Consider the following 16873-nt stretch of genomic DNA (forward strand, 5'->3'; position numbering starts at 1 on the left):
ACGTGTGATGTCACTTCCTCTACCCCTACCCCTTCCACTACCCCTGGCATTTTGGTAAAATGACATCCCTGAGCATTCCATTAGTAATGTAGTTTGTTTGGAATCATGCGATATAGCTCTGGGCACAAAATGTGAACACTATTTTGTGGCAAGCCCCCTTTCCAAACATCCCTACTGGAAATGAGACTATGGCCTTCATTATGAAATCGGCGGTAGCCTTGCTGGTAATTACCGGCACGGCTGCCGCCAGAGTTGTTTTTTTACTGGCACCCGGCAATGGGGATGTACTGGGGCATTCCAGCCCAGGCAGACCCGGTACATCCCGATGGCTGGGTGCCGGTAATAATTATTCCCATTCCCATTTGAGCCCCATAGGGCTCAATGGGAATGGGGAGGCCGGATGCACGGCACAATTTGTGCATGGTGACAGTGCCTCCGACATGGTCTGCTTGTGGGCGGAAAGGCACCCACGAGCAGGACTCGTAGTTTAGCGGTCCTGTAACAACGGTGCCGGTAGCTTACCAGCACCGTTGTTACCGGACCAGCAAATTTGTAATGAGGCCCTATGTCCTGAATAGGCATGACAGTCCATTTACTGCATCTGCTCGCCCGGTATGAACTTCTACTTTGTCACTGCAGTCGTAGAGGCCAAGCAACGGGAAACATTGAGGAGGAAGGCTTCCTATTTTGGTGTCTTAGCACCTTAAAATGTCTCTTGGGGGATAGCAGAAAAAGTTCTCAAAACCCAGGGGGAATCTGTCTAACTATTGTAGTGGACACACAGTGGAAATGGGAACATGCTATCAGCTGCATTAGAGCCTAAGAAAAAACGGATGTTTCAAGTGATGGACAACAACTGGTCTAGCTCAGTCTCGGGACAGAGCAACTTCGCTGAATACTCTCTGAGATTTGAGACGTTCCCACTCCAAATATCTTATTAAAAGAGCTACGGGACTGACTGTGAGAGACTACAGCAGTCATATCAAGCCTTCCGTATGTCCACATCCACCACCTCTCAATCATACCATTCTCATCTTCCACACATTATGTTCAACCACAAATCCAAGCGTCATTTTTGACATTCCTCTCTGGGATCACTGAATGGGGAAATCTTCAGAAATGTGGGAGCCCCTCTTTTGAGAATGAACACAGTCAATTAACCTGCTCTTTGAGTAATTTCCCATACAGGTGGGTCTACAACATGTTTTACCTCTCTATGCCTTTCACAAAGGAGAAATACCCATTTGCATAGCAGTTTGGTCCCATCAAAATGAGCAGTTCAGCACTGATATGCTAGGTTATTCTCTGACAAGAGTACCTTCAGCCACTCCAGACACATGTTTCTGCCTACCGTGAAGTAAGGCTGAGCCTCCCTAAGCACCTGTATTACTCTTAGCAATTTAATTAAACACTGGGTTTTCAAAATAGGTAAAATTGTGTGAGCCCCTCTAATGAGAACGAAATAAGCCAACATTACCTTTTCAATGGGAAATTCCCATTTAAATGGGTCTACATCGACGTCTTAGTACACTGTAGCCTTTACATTGAAAAATCTATCTCCACTTTAGTCTGGTCCCGCCCACAGAGGCAGTGGGAACCTTCCCACAGTAGAGGTTATTTGGCAATGTTCATTCTCAGTCTTAGGGCTCACACATTTTTGCATATGAATGGGCATATCTGCATGTTACCTTATATGCATTACTGATCCTTGTTAAGCCACCAGTACATATTTCCGAAGCATTCTTTATGGGCCTCATTACGAGTTTGTCAGTGCATAAATAACATGTAGAAATAGCCTATATTACTGGCACTGGTACTACTGGCACCGGTACTACCAGTCCCGGTACTACCAGCAAAACCCCCACATGGAGTCCGATGAGACTCCATGGAATGGGGATTTACCGCCCTTACCAGCACTTGTAATCTGCTGTTAATTCCAGCAGACCAAGTGCTGCTAATGGTAATTCCATTTGGTGGTATCCTGGCAGATTTACCTGCGGGATACTACCAAATTTGTAAGTAGGCCGAATATCTTCCCCCCACAAACATCAATTGGCTACTATAATGGATGAATGGCATAGAATTCCATTATCTAACCATTTAAAATGGTTCCTATGCCTGTGCAGCATATCCAGTATTACAACTCAGATCACTGGGTCCAGTAATGTAAATAGGATTGTTGTGCATAGAATTGGGCAGAGATTTGTCATATCCATCGTGGCCTACGTTGATGCCAGGATCCACATGGAGGTCTAAAGTATGAGGAAACCCGTTGTCATGCCACACATGGACTAGCTTGGTGTTCTAGAGAAGGTGGCCCAGTTTTCAGGCGCTGGTCTTTAGCATTGTAATGTGGCTGACAGGGGTGATGGTGTTTTGGGTTTGGGTTTAGGGTGAGGCATCTGTACCCTTGTAAGTTGTGTTGGCTCTCTTCTTCCAAGATGGATTATTTCCCCATCACAAGATGGGCAGACTACTGATGTCTTCGCCCAATCATATGTCTAGCTGAGTATTAGGCAGCTGGTTATCTGTTCAATTAGTTTGTCATTTGATGGTCTCTCAAACTACAGCTCCTTTCTGCCCACAGTTGTCCTTTCTGTCCACAGTTGAAGGCCTTATATGCGTCGTGCTTTACCCCCTTCAGAGTTCCATATGTGCTATCAGACTGAATTTCTTGCCTGAAGGGATCAGCTACCTATTACTTTGGACCAAGAAGGAGAGGGTGAGGCCAACATGGCCCACTCCTAACAGGTTGTAAAGCCAAAGGAGCAGTAATTTGTCGTATGGATCAATTACAGGAGCTTTTATATGAGAAGCGTTGTGTGATGGCTGATTCGCAGAGTTGCAAATGATAAACTACCTCATTAAGGATGACTGTGGCTGGATGCTGTTGCATGAGTTCAAAGATTTTTGGGTTAAACTCATTATCAGGTTTGAAGATGAATGATTCAGGCGGTATGGAGATCCTTGATGGCATCTTCATTACTTTTACATTTGAGTTAGAATGTACCATTGGAAACTTGCTTGCATGTAATTTGTCCCCGGCAATGCCTTTTGTGGAATCTATTGATCCCATTCTTGGTATTTAACCATCCAGGATATCTGTCTTCATCTTGGCAGATGTCTGATGGGCCAGGCATGAGGAACTTGATAGGGGGTATGGTATGACTATGTGGAAGGAATAATGTGGGGAACAAATGATATGCATGATCACCAAACTTACATCTGTGTGGGTGAATTACTCAGTCAACCCCAGATCTGGCAACACCATCACCACTCACCGAAGTGTCTCCCTTACTTGCAGGAAGATGACAGAATAGGAACTGCCAAAACCTGCTCAATATATAATTGTTGGTGTACTACCCCTTTTGCACCCCTGGTGCGACAGAAAATATCTCTGACATTGTCCCCAACAGTGTCTGTGAGTTGGTCCTTATAATTCTTATTTGTATTATCGAATGTAAGACCATAGGGTGAATAGGTGAGGAATACCCGGTTTGAATTACAAATCTAATATTCAGTTGCCTTCTTGAACTACAGTTGTATTATTAGGATATATTGCTTTAATGAATTATTGTACTTCATGAAAAACAATACAAATATTTTAACAAAAAGAATAACATTAGCTAAGGACCCTTGCTGTGATCTACCATCTGGATCTACTAAGGAGCTTTCAGAGATCACAAGATTTAAGCAGCTTGCAGCATACACCATTTTGTTTTTCCATAAAGTGTGGGCAATGGCAAAGACAGTGAATAGAGTGCTGTTCCAAGCAAAATGTAAGAAAAGTGGAAATGAATTAACAATGCAGACAATCAGCATTTATATTTGAGGGATGATACTTCTCAGGACCTGAAAATTAGTTAAAAAAAGAAACAGCTTACATTCATCATGATTACATGTTGGGAGGAGTGTAATCGGAAAGTTGGAAACTGAATAATCAAGTGTGTGAAGTGATCCAGAGAGAACGAAAAAGGAGAGAGTAAAGAGGCTGGAATGAAGCTAGTACAACCAGAGTCAGTTGAGTATTGCAAGAAAATTCTAACAACATTTAGAAATGGATAGGTAGAAGAGCCAAAATGGAGCAAGGGGCCTGGAAATCATGAATGAGGCATTAGTCTGAACGGGCAGGGGATTTTACAGTGAAGGAGGAAATCAGAATGGATACAATATAGTGAGGGTAAGAATAGATGAAAAAGGTGTAATAAGGACTAAATCCTTAGACAAAGATGAGATGATAATTGCAAGCTGGTTGCTGCCAGGATTAACAGGGAAAGAGAACGGTTGAAAAGGAGGTAAAAACAAAAACAAGGAGAGCACGAACCACATTTGCTGAGAGTAGTCAATTGTAAGACATTTTTTGAAAGACAAAAAAGCAGGATATTGGATCGGGCAAAAGATTATCCAAAGGGTGGTGTCTGTATGCTGCTCTAAGGTGTGAGGCAAATGGACATACGAGTGTAGGATTTGTAGGATTATAGGGTGAAAAAACAATAGGCTGCTAGTTGATGTTCAATAAACAATCTCACACGTGTAGATGGTGTAGGAGATCAGGATATAAAGACAATGTTGACAGGGATATAAGGTGGGTAAAAATAGTAGATGTGGGCCAGCAGGATAAGCATAATTACAGATTTAGACAGTACATATTGGTAGATCAAAAGAGAAGAGTTTCAGAATTAGCAAAGGGGTTATATTGTCTGAGATTAGTACGTCCCTCAATTTGCCAAAAGCTCATTAAGTTGGTTTTACAGATTGAGTACTCTCTGCAGGACATAATGATGTAGGGGTGGAATGATTGCTCATACATTTCTAGTCTGAGGAACTAATGAATTTGTGTTAATTGTAGGTCCCTCTTCACATGACAGAGAGGGACTGTGATAATTAGGCTTAGGTTAATATTGTGTAAAAGTCACTCCTGGTTACAGGCTGCTTAGTTCATCCCTGTTTGGCTAACATGAAACAAAATCACTCCATGTTTGTGAGGAAGGAGAGCTTCGGTGGTTCAGTTAATTATACGGAATTGGCCAATCAGTCTAAGTGTTCAAACTCAGGTGCGGTTGGGTATATGTTTTTGTCAGGTGACATGTTATCATTTTGTGCATGAGGTCATGAAGCTCCTGAGGAGACTCAGTCATGCACATTGATCAAACATGGTCTAAATGTTTAGTCTCACTTCCTCAGCTGGACAGGTTCATTTAATATGCAAACAACAGCATTCAATGGTTCTTTGTGTAAGCATAAACAAACACTTTCTTTTGATTCGAAGTGCCTAATTTTCCCATGATTTTTGGTTAGGAAAGAATAACCATTCATTTTATTAACTCAAGCTTTTATTTGCTCATTGATGCTTCATCTTTGTTTGAGTAGAAGCATGTGGTTGATGCAGGTTATTTCACTCCAGAGGTAAAAACAGAGCGAGTAAGAGGTTTCCACTAAGGGTCAATAGGATCAACTGAATATTGACAATGCCATAGATGTGTCACCTTTATATGACGATATCTACGTGTGCAGTTTTTCAAAACCCCAAGGAAAATTATTTTCCATACAACAGAGAATATGATTGTTCAATCAAAGTGGTAACCATTCACATAGATTTGGTCAGATATATCAATGTAAGAGATTTGAATGGCTTACTAGCACGAGAATGTCTATAATAAGCTGTTTGTTCATTTAAAGTTACCTGCTGAGGATTAGCAATGTTTTGTGTCCATACATGTAGGGGGTGGTGGGGGGGGGTTAGAACATTTTACGTTTATGATCTGGTGGTGAACACAGACTTTAGGACACCATTTAGACATGGGCCTCATTTCGACCCTGGCGTTGAGGGTTTAACGGCGCCGTAAAAGATGTTGGCGCCGTTAAACCCTTAACGCCTGATTACAAGGTCCCTTTGCGGGACCCGACCTTAACGGCTGGTTTTACCAGCCGTTAAAGTAGGGTGCCGCAAAGGGACTTTGGTGCTAATAACGGTACCGCAATTTGCGGTACCGTTATTAGCGCCTTCCCCATTCCCATTGAGCCCTATGGGGCAAAAATGGGAATGGGGAAGGGCCATGGCGGCATGGGGAATTACCGCCCCACCAACTTAGGAATGGGGTGGTAATCCCCATTCCACCATGGCGGACACCGACACGGACGATGGTGCTAATAGCACCATGGTCCTCCGCCTGGGTCGTAATGAGGCCCCATGAGTGTTGTATAGTCCACTTTGGGTTGTGCATTGTGCCATCAATTATTTCAAGGTTTATAAACACACGAGTCTCTAGCATATTGAAACAATTTGTGATTTTCCATTTAGAACTTACACTAAGCCTCATTACGACCCAGGCGGTAAGTTACCGCCTGGGTCGTACCTTTACCACCATGGCGTAAACTACGTTTACGCCATGGTGGTTGGCGGACTTACCGCCCCATTCCGAGGTCGGCGGGGCGGTAAGTCCCCAATCCCCATTTACCCTTCCCCATTCCCATTTTTGCCCCATAGGGCATAATGGGAGTGGGGAAGGCGTTAATTACGCCACCGTAAATTACGGTGGCGTAATTAAAAACATGGTCCCTTAGCGCCATGGATTTTAACACCTGCTAAAAGCAGGTGTTAAATCCGCCATGGCGCTAAGGGACCTCGGAATCAGGCAGTAAGGGTCGGCGCTGTTTACGCCGCTGTAAACCCCTTACCGCCTGGGTCCTAATGAGGCCCACTGACTTATTTGTGTTACGTATATAGGGGTTGTACTCTTCAACAATGATTTGTCTAAGAAATTAAGACATTGTTGGCCATTCTAGAATAACCATTCCCTCTTCCCTCACGGAAACCTAGTTCCTTTTCAGGGTTTCAAATTGGAATAGGTGATATAATCACGAATATTCATGTTATGCTTCTGAAAAGACTTATCTTTTAATAGAAGATAATGTAGGGAGGGTGTGTGAAAGCCTTTGAGACATTTTAAATGATTTTGTGTCTGCTCCAGTTTAGTGTCATCCTGCTACTTCAAAGCTATTTATTATTGAAAGCGATACCTTGAATAACGCTATTGGGTAATTTTTGTTGCATGCCAGAAAGAGGGGTAAGCTTAATATTGCATGTATATCTGTCTTGCACCTTGACCACCTACCTGTAAGGGAAATTATTCTGTGGCATAGTGTGTGCCCCTAGCCACAGAGGAGTGTTCTATCCAATGGAAGCATTTCTTGTTGGCAGCTTGTTTGTATTGAAATTTGAGAGTCAGCATCAGTTGCACGTCAGAATAGCTTATTTGTCCTCTCAGTATGATTCTGGGCTAACTTTTCTTCATTGGGTGAATAATGTGAAGGCTGATGCTTTCTCTAGATGACATCATGAAAAAGTGTTTACAGTTTCAAACTATATTTGTTCTGGAAACAAACACGTGTTTGACCGTGTTTGTTTTTTTTACTCTCACAGATGTTTTTGATTATTAAGTATTTTCTGTTTCTTCGTAAAACTTTATTTCAGCAAATGTGACATAAATGTTAATAACACATACAGAAAAAGATTTAAAACGTTTTCTTCAGGATAAATACACTATTAAAAACACTAGTATATGCATACAGTTCAAACCGTACATAGGCAACAATACAGACGTCAGAATCTTACAATCATAGTCAAAATGCAAGATCAAACAAATAACATTAAAACAATAATGAAAGTCTTCAATAAACAACACATCTAGAAAGGGTCTATCTCTTGGGAATCATAAGAAATGCATTGCTACACCCCTAGTGTGTAATCTGTGTTACATTTTCTAATTTTCATAGTAGCCTTTAAAAATGAGAGCAGAGCCCACACCACATAAGGGCTTTCTGCCTTCATAAGAAAAAATAAGGCTGGATAGCATTGCACAAAATTCATCTTCCTTAGAACTGGTAAGATTGTTTGTTGTCTAACAGAGTCATAAGAAGGGCAGAACATTACAAAATGTAAGATATCTCCTAATTGGTAACCACAAAGAGGGTAACTAGAGATATCCGCATAACGTTTACAATAACCAATCTCAACCGCAGTAGAGTAAAGTGGGTCCTAGAAATCGCCCAACGATCTTATAAGTGATTACCAAAGGTTAGATAATCGAATACTAAAATAATCAAATTCATTCACCCTAGGAATAGGGACACCATTAATCAACATTGGCTGCATTTTTATCAATCAATCAATCAATAAAGCTTTATTTCGGTCATACATCCATAAAAGCAGTACAAGACATAATGGGCCTCATTACAACTGAGCCTACCGGTACCGTTGCTTCTGGACCGACACAGTACAACTCTGCGGGCGGGTGCCATCCTGCCCGCCAGGGTCAGACCTACTGGGTAGAATTCTCATGGTGGCACCGGCACCATTGTTAACGGTGCTTGTGCTCCCATGTCCCCATTCCCATGCAGTCCTATGGGACTACATGGGAATGGGGACCAACAAAATTACTGGTGCCTGAAATTCCAGCCACTGGACTCGGAATAGCCCGGTGGCACCGGGAAGTCAGGCGGTGGTAATTTTGTTTCGGGTCCGGCGGTAACCCACCGGTTTTACCAGCAGGGTTACCGATGGACCCGAAATGAAGCCTAATGTATTAAACATTAACGATAATTCTTAATAATTGAAATTAATAAAAACACTGCACTATTATACAATTGTAGGGCACACCTTAAAAGGAGAGCACAGCTCACAGCCTTAACAAGAAGGGGAACGGAATCAATCAATCCTTGCTGTAGTGGATGAAAATGACTATTTTCACCCCTTACATGTGTTGAGAGCTTTTGCCCTCCGTAATCAAGCTCTATGTATAAAGCAACTTTGATTGTTGCTTAGAAATACCAGTGCCTCCCTTGTATTGCAAATCCCCACATTATTTATAATTGGTCTCAGATATCTCTGTCTCAACATCAATGTCTTGTGGCAAATCAACAGAAAATGCAGTATATCTTCTTTTTTTTGTCTTGCACTTCCAGAGAGATGTTAGGCTTGCCACAGTCAGCGTCCCTAATCTAAAACGAAAGTATGCAGATTTCTCATGGCCCGCACTAATGCTATACTGGCCTTGAGCAGTTTGTTGTCAATATAGTCAGGGCCAGTGGCCAATTTCAAGGCGTCACGGATTACATCATTTCTAACCTGATTGTTAATGGCTAAGCTTGCTGTCTCTCTTCCAACCGCCTGACACTAGGTCGGATCTGTCCAAAGATTGTGCAAAATTCAACATGAATAGGCAGTTTTTTACATGGCCTAGCCATTTCGAACTTCTGCCACCCTCGAAACTTAGAAAGTGTGATAGCGCGTCCCGATAGGATATAGACCGTCTGTGGTTTTTCACAGATGGGAAATATCCATTTGCATATCAGTCTTTGACCCGCAGTGGGCAGGACAAAGACTGATGTGCAAATGGGTAGCTCCCATCTGTGAAAAGTACAGTGAGCAAAAAGCGATGGCTTCAACTCTCAAAGTGGGAAAAAACACAGTTAAGGTTATCATGCCATGTTCTTTTTGCAGAGGGGCTCCTGCTACCTTTTTTGAAAAAAATGTGCAAGGAATTTGGGGTTGGTCTCCCCAACTAGGGGAGCCCAGATGTGGACTGGCTGCTCACTGTGCTCTGAGAGGCACATCTCCACCTCACTGATGCGGCCCAACAAGACTGAAACACATGTACGGGGTTGCTGTTGGTACTCTTGTTCAGAAGGGAATTGCCATAGCATTTTGTTGCCAGACTGCCCATGTGGGTGGGACAAAGACTGATATGCAAATGGCTATTTCCCATCTGTGAAAGGTACAGTGAGCAAAAAGCATTTGCTGCGACTCTCAAAGTAGGAAAGAACCACAGAACAGGTTATCATGCCATGTTCTTTCTGGAGAGGGACACCTACTACCTTTTTTGAATTATTTTTGCAAGGAACTTGGGGTTGGTCACCCTGAGTTATCTAGGGCAACCCAGATGTAAACCCCCTGCTCACTGTGCTCAGAGAGGCGCAGCTCCACCTCACTGATGAAGCCGAACAAGGCTGAAACTCGTTTATGGGGTTGCTTTTGGTACTCTTGTTCAGAAGGGAATTGCCATAGCATTTCGGTGTTGGACTGCCTATGTGGGTGGGACAAAGAAGCAATGGCTGCAGACTCTAAAAGTGGAAAAGAACCGCAGAACAGGTTATCATGTCATATTCTTTCTGGAGAGGGGCACCTGCTACCTTTTTTGAAAGTTGTTTGCAAGGAACTTGGGGTTGGTCACCCTGAGTTACCTGGGGAAACCGAGAGGTGGACTACAGTGCTCAGAGAGGCACAGCTCCACCTCACTGATGCGGCCCAACAAGGCTGAAACACGTGTATGGGGTTGCTGTTGGTACTCTTGTTCATAAGGGAATTGCCATAGCATTTCGGTGCTGGACTGCCGGCTGGAGGGGCGCCTGCTACCTTTTTTGAAAAACCTTTGTTGAGTGTTTGTTTTCTGGGACGCTCTGAACCCTCTGCCTTTCCAATTTGGATCAATGCAGTTCTGAATTTAAAGTGGTTACTATTTAATAATGCCAATTCTGCCATGGTATTTTCAGATTGCTTGTAAAGGCTGCATATCCTGCAAATGCACAGGGGAATCAGCGTCTTGCGTCAGAGCCATATATTCGCTATTTCACCTTCATCAGTTTAGTAATTCGGTCAGGACCCTTTCTTAACTTGACAGCTCCAAGTTATTCCCATGAGGGGGAAGGTAATGAGGGATAGCTGTCACTTATATTTGTGAACCCCAGATTTGTTGTGATTTTGTGCAGTATTTGGTTCTTTGAATTTGGTATATTTGGTTCATTGGTCCTCAGCGCCATATTGTTCTCCTTAATGGTGCACCATCCAATTTTGCCAATTTTCTGAAACTTTCGATGGTCTATGGTTTCAGGGATAATGTGATGCCTGTGGGTCATGATCAGCATTGTGATATGGCCATTGGGTACAGTTTGGTGACTGGTGTTGTCATGCCCAGAATTGTGCCTAGGATTTTTCTTTCAGCCTGCTGCACAATACCTTTGGGATCAGCATCGTAGGTTGGGGTGCTGGGCACGTCATGCTTCTTTAGTTTAACTTAATTGCTTGGCATTCCATTTTACCACTAATAACTTTGTGATGTGAGCCTTTACCTTTCCTCGGATTAAGGTGATTGACTGTGAGGCGTGTGTAAGTTAGGAGGTTGTGAGAAATACCCTGTTCCAAGATGTCTACCATCTAATGCTTTCTTTCATTTTAGGTATCTTGCTGTGGATTAGGTCCTTCTCTGTTTGAAGGAAGCTGGTCTATTGACGACATCACCCTCTTCTTCTCTTATGGCCCATCAACTATTTAGGTAAGTGATGAGAAATTAAAGAGCCTCTCAATTCTTCTCACATCAGGTGCTGACTGACCTCTCCTCATCTGAGTTTTTGGCTTTTGGTCTCCGAAGATCCAATTCGATCCTGGGCATGATTCTGTTCAATTTATGCTTAGTTCTTATTCCCCCTGTGTGCATATCCATCCCTGTGAACAATCTGTCTTTCCTTGGTTTGCGTATAGGTTCAGATAGGGGATATGGAGAAGGTCAGCCTATTCCTTTGAATCATGAAAGAGAAAGTAATGGGTGTGGAATATCCTGATCAGTGGGTCAATACATTTTCACCTTTTTTCTTTCACCCTTTCTCTGAATAGGAATGTTTTATCTCTGACTTTTTTCATTGTTTCTTATTGCTTGCATAGTGCCATTTCTATGGTGGTGTTAAGCCATAAATTCAGCCAAAGATGAAGAGAAAATGATACCTCAAGTCAAAGTTCATGTCTTGGGAAAGTACATTGCTAAAAATGCATCCAGGTGAAGGACATAAACCCATATGTGCAGTGTATGGACTAAGAGTATGTAAGGGACACACCTTTACCAAACTGACGTGTAAGCACCATGCAGCCCATGGAAGTTGCTAACTTTGACATCCAGGAACTCCTACTCTATATTGACCTATAGAGGATAGCACACCAGCAGCAACAAAGGTACTCACCAGGGCCATGGCGGAGGAGACGAGTGGCAAGGAGGGTATCCATTCTCACACTAATAACATTGCCCTGGGCACTGACAGTTGCACAGTTGATAACACTGTACTGCGTCAACCGGCAAACTTTTCAAAACCTTCACACCCTTCTTCAGCCGGACATTGAATGCCAGCAATGTGAAAAAAGCTGTACGAATCTAGTGTAGTCCTGCACTTTTGGGCCAGAGGCATATATAGGCCATCGTCATGCTGCATGTCGCAACCAACATTTTCAAAAGTGCTGGGAAGAGTGCTGGATACACTACTGAAAAATCTATCTGCACAGCACACTTGCAGAAGTGCATGCCACAAAGGCCAGCTTGTACACCACTGTCCATTTCCACAATGTAATAGCAGCTCTGGATTGTACACTTGTGTCATTGGTGGCACTTCAAGTATCAGAGCATGTGTTCCAAAATAGGAAATGGTACCATTCACTTAATGTGCAATGTACATGTGACGCACACATCACTGTGTCTCACTGCTGCGCCATTTCCGAGGTTATGACACCATGGTTCTTGAGGACAGCACCCTGCCTGTTTACATGGAGACCCGCAGAGGACAGCACACTTGGATCCTGGATATATATCCACAAAAGTTAATGTGGATGTGAAGTGTGGGTGAGTGCCAAAGAAACACCATGCACATGTAGCATTATCAATCTTGGAGGATGATCCACATGCTCTCGCAAAAACCCCATCCATGCCCCCTCCACACTAAAGTAGTCGGGCTGAAGGGGCCACAGGTCACAGAATGGCAAGGACACCATAACTGAAAATGCAATTTAGTGGTAGAGCATTTCCCTCTCCTTCCCCTCAGATTTGAAGAGCCCGGGTGGACATCGATGAAAGCAGAAAGGAAATACTCCAACAATTGCAAGTAGCACACAACTGTCGGGAGACATACAATACGCCAATCATGCACACTGCCATAGGCCCATAGACCCATAGAAAATACAACAAAATGACCAGGGAAAAGGCAGCACCGGCCGCAATATACCATGTACACATTACTCGGCAGGCGCTGGAATGGAATGCTCCCCATTCCCATTTGAGTCCCATAGGGCAAGCTTACCGGTATCGTAGTTCCTGGACCAGCAAACTTGTACTGAGGCCCATTTGCTTCCAAGACAAACGTGTTGTCCCTGAGCTATCTTTCCATGCGTTGCCGCAGAGCAACAGTAATATTACTGTCTTAGGTGCTGCAGTGCGCTGCAACGATGTTCACTTGAATGTAATTGATTTGCTGCTGTGTCCCGCAGCCCGAAAATCAACCGTTTGCATTGCCCCAGTATCAGGCACTGCGGCATGCATATTAATGCTCATTTGGATGTGCTTAGTCTGCCTTCTGTTGTATCCCACGGCCCAAAATCACCATGCTGTACTGATATTCATCCAACTATGCATTGTATGCCTTCTGCTGCTCCCCATGCCCCGAAATCTCATGCTCGTATTGCATTAGGCGTTGTGGCGCGGTATCTTGATTTTCATCCCAAAATGTATGACATGCCTTCTGCTGTATCCCATGGCCCAATATCACACACCGGTAATGTAACTATAGTGGGTGTGACAGCGCGGTACAAGTCTGATCATTTCAATATACACAATGCACCCAGTGTTTTTCCTTATAGCCTGGAACCACATAGTAGCTATCTTGTCACTCGAGACGCTACTATGCACAGTGACTATATCCTCAGATATGCTGCTCCTCCTGCCCCCTTAAATGGCCCCCTCCCGCTCCCCTCTTCTTTTCTGCCTGCGCTAAAATAGATTGGCACCACTGCACAGCGTGCAGTCCCACCAGGGCCTGCCATCCGCCAGTTAACACCCCCCCCCCATGATCCTCCAACCTCAGTCCCAAGATCACACCTGGGCTCTTTATTCACTGAAGTAAGCCGTGGCATACTCCTTGCCACCCTACACCCATCATCCATAATTCCATCCCCTATGCCATGCTCACTACCACCAGCTGCAATAATACCCACCATCCCTATCAGCCTGGCCACCACAACCACCCAATTGCCTGAAGCACCCACTTCTCTAAACCCTCTTCTAGTGACTTGAACCGTGCTCACTCAGTACCATGCGTGGATGCTCCCAGACTACACAGACTGTGAGCTAGACCGCACGCCATCATTTACGCCTTACACCACACCTCCTCTGGAGCCCCCACATCAAGATCCAGGAACAACCCTTCCCCCAATTATCCCCCAGCAAGACACAGCACATCAAGTTACCTGCTAGTACCACGATAATGTCTCAGCAAAATGAATCCCTTAAATGTGCACTTATCAATGTGAGATCCCTGGGTGCACACGCAGTTGAAATCCACATCCACATCAATGATCTACCCCTCGATGTCCTAGCCACCACTGAGCCCTGGCTTCACAATGCCTCTGGCCCCCTGCTTTCCTTGGCCATCGCACCTAACTATGCGATCTACAGATCAGAATGGCTAGAAGGGATTGGAGGGGGGTTAACCCTCATATCCAAATCCTCTCTAAAAATCAGGACCTACCCATTACCATCCTCACCAGGATACAAAATACTTCTTCAAAAGTTGACAGCTGAACCTCAAACCACATTTAACTGCCTTTGAGCTATAGTCAACCAAACAAACCCAGCCTCTGTGATCTCGACATACCACTCATCATCACACCACTTAAGAAACCCCTCACCAAACGCATCATGTAAGGAGACCTCAACCTCAGATCTAATGATGATGCTGACCCCAAAGTAACTGCGCTTGCTGCTGCCCCCAGAGACCTGCATACAACTCGTAATGGCCCCCACCCATTCCAAATGACGCATCCTCGACTGAATACTCACGGCCAACGCAGACATTGAACCGGTGTCTTGGTACAACTACTTCCTTATCCTCTTCACTCTCTCCCTGTCAAAGCTCCACAAAAGCCTCCCTTTTCCACTGAACCCTATTCAAGTCTGCAACAGACGCAATCTGAAGCATGAGATTCGAAAATCTTCTCTCCTCACCTCACTCAGCACCAATGGCCCATCCCAAACACACTCTGCTCATGACCTAGCCAACCACAATCTCATCCGCCTGCTGAATGCATTCGACTGGCACAATCTGATAAAATCTAACATTCCAAAACCTCACAATGCCAACAACACCTGGTTCTCTGAGAATTTGTTCCTCTTACTTAGGGAAAAAGTGTTCAAGAACACCTATGCAAAAAAAAAACTCCTCTAAGAACTGTCAGACTCTCGCCACTGCAGCCACCAACTATAAGAAAGCAGTCTTTTCTTGCCAATCTAATAGTTACAATGATATAATCGCAAATGCTTAGCTTAGTTTCACTTCTCAGAGAACTGGAAACACCCATCCCACCTTTCATTGGTACACATCCTGATAAAGACTAGTGTACCACGAGACAAGACACTGGCCCTCATTACGACCCTGGCGGAAAGGGGTTTACGCCGGCGTAACCCATGGCGTACCTCTCCGCCCGACTACGAGATCCCGTAGCGCCATGGTGATTTTTACGCCTGCTTTTTGCAAGCGGAAAAATCCATGGCGCTACGGGACTTGTCGTTAATTACGCCACCGTAAATTACAGTGGCGTAATTAACGCCTTCCCCACTCCCATTATACCCTATGGGGCAAAAATGGGAATGGGGAAGGGTAAATGGGGATTGGGGACTTACCGCCCCGCCAAGGTCGGAATGGGGCGGTAAGTCCGCCAACCCCCATGGCGGAGTTGGCAGCTCTGCGCCATGGACCATGGTGCAAATTGCACCATGGTTCTCCGCCAGGGTCGTAATGAGGCCCACTGTCACTCATAAAGTTGAGTCCCTACCAACTAAAATCAGCGGCAAAAAGACCCTCACCACCAACACCCCACTTTTCACCTTGGTTCCTAATGCGTGATCCATGTTAGCATATCATTGGCAGATCTCTCTTTTGGTTTTGCCAATATATATCAATCCGCATGAACATTTGATGCTGCATGAACATTTAATGCGTAAACAGCTCACTTTGAACTAACATATAAAACAGGGAGACAGTAATACACCCTACCTTTTATTTCAAAAGGAACAACTGAATATACAAAGGTTCGGTTGAGCCAGGCAGTGTTTTGCCCAAAACATGAGAAGAAACTGTAGGATGGTGTCCAGCTATGGTTATATGTGTAGGTCATAACAGTGTTCAACTAGAAATGGTTAGATTTTAATACACAATAGACTTTTATAATATGTTTTTTTTTGGTTTATGTTGTAGTGACAAACTGGAGGTGTTCTTCAAGAGTGAGGAATCCGATCTGAATTGATTCCAAAGTTGGATGTCCGGAGGAAGGCTTGTTGTGGGATCAAGAAATGTATGTGCTGATGAAAGAGTCAGCCCTCCCTCTAGCCAGAAACACAATGGCCCTCATTACGACCCTGGCGGAAATCGCGGTGCTAAATGCACCGCGGAGCACGGCGGAAAGCTGCCGATAGCGCCATGGAGGTTGGCGGATTTTCCGCCCCATGCCGACCTTGGCGGGGCGGTAAATCCCCATTCCCCATTTTACCCTTCCCCATTCCCATTTTTGCCCCATAGGGTATAATGGGAGTGGGGAAGGCGTTAATTGCGCCACCGCAAAATACGGTGGCGTAATTAACATCAAGGTCCCGTAGCGCCATGGATTTCTCCGCCCGGAAAAACCAGGCGGAAAACGTTCCATGGCGCTACGGGAACTCGTAGTAGGGCGGACGGGTCCGCCGCGAATAACGCTGGCGTAAACCCACTCCGCCAGGGTCGTAATGAAGGCCAATGTGTTGACATTGATGGTGTAAATTATGTCACACTGATAGAAACCTCACTTAGATGT

This window comes from Ambystoma mexicanum, chromosome 2p (genome assembly GCF_040938575.1).
Source record: "Ambystoma mexicanum isolate Mex_15411 chromosome 2p, UKY_AmexF1_1, whole genome shotgun sequence".
NCBI classification, from domain to species: domain Eukaryota; kingdom Metazoa; phylum Chordata; class Amphibia; order Caudata; family Ambystomatidae; genus Ambystoma; species Ambystoma mexicanum.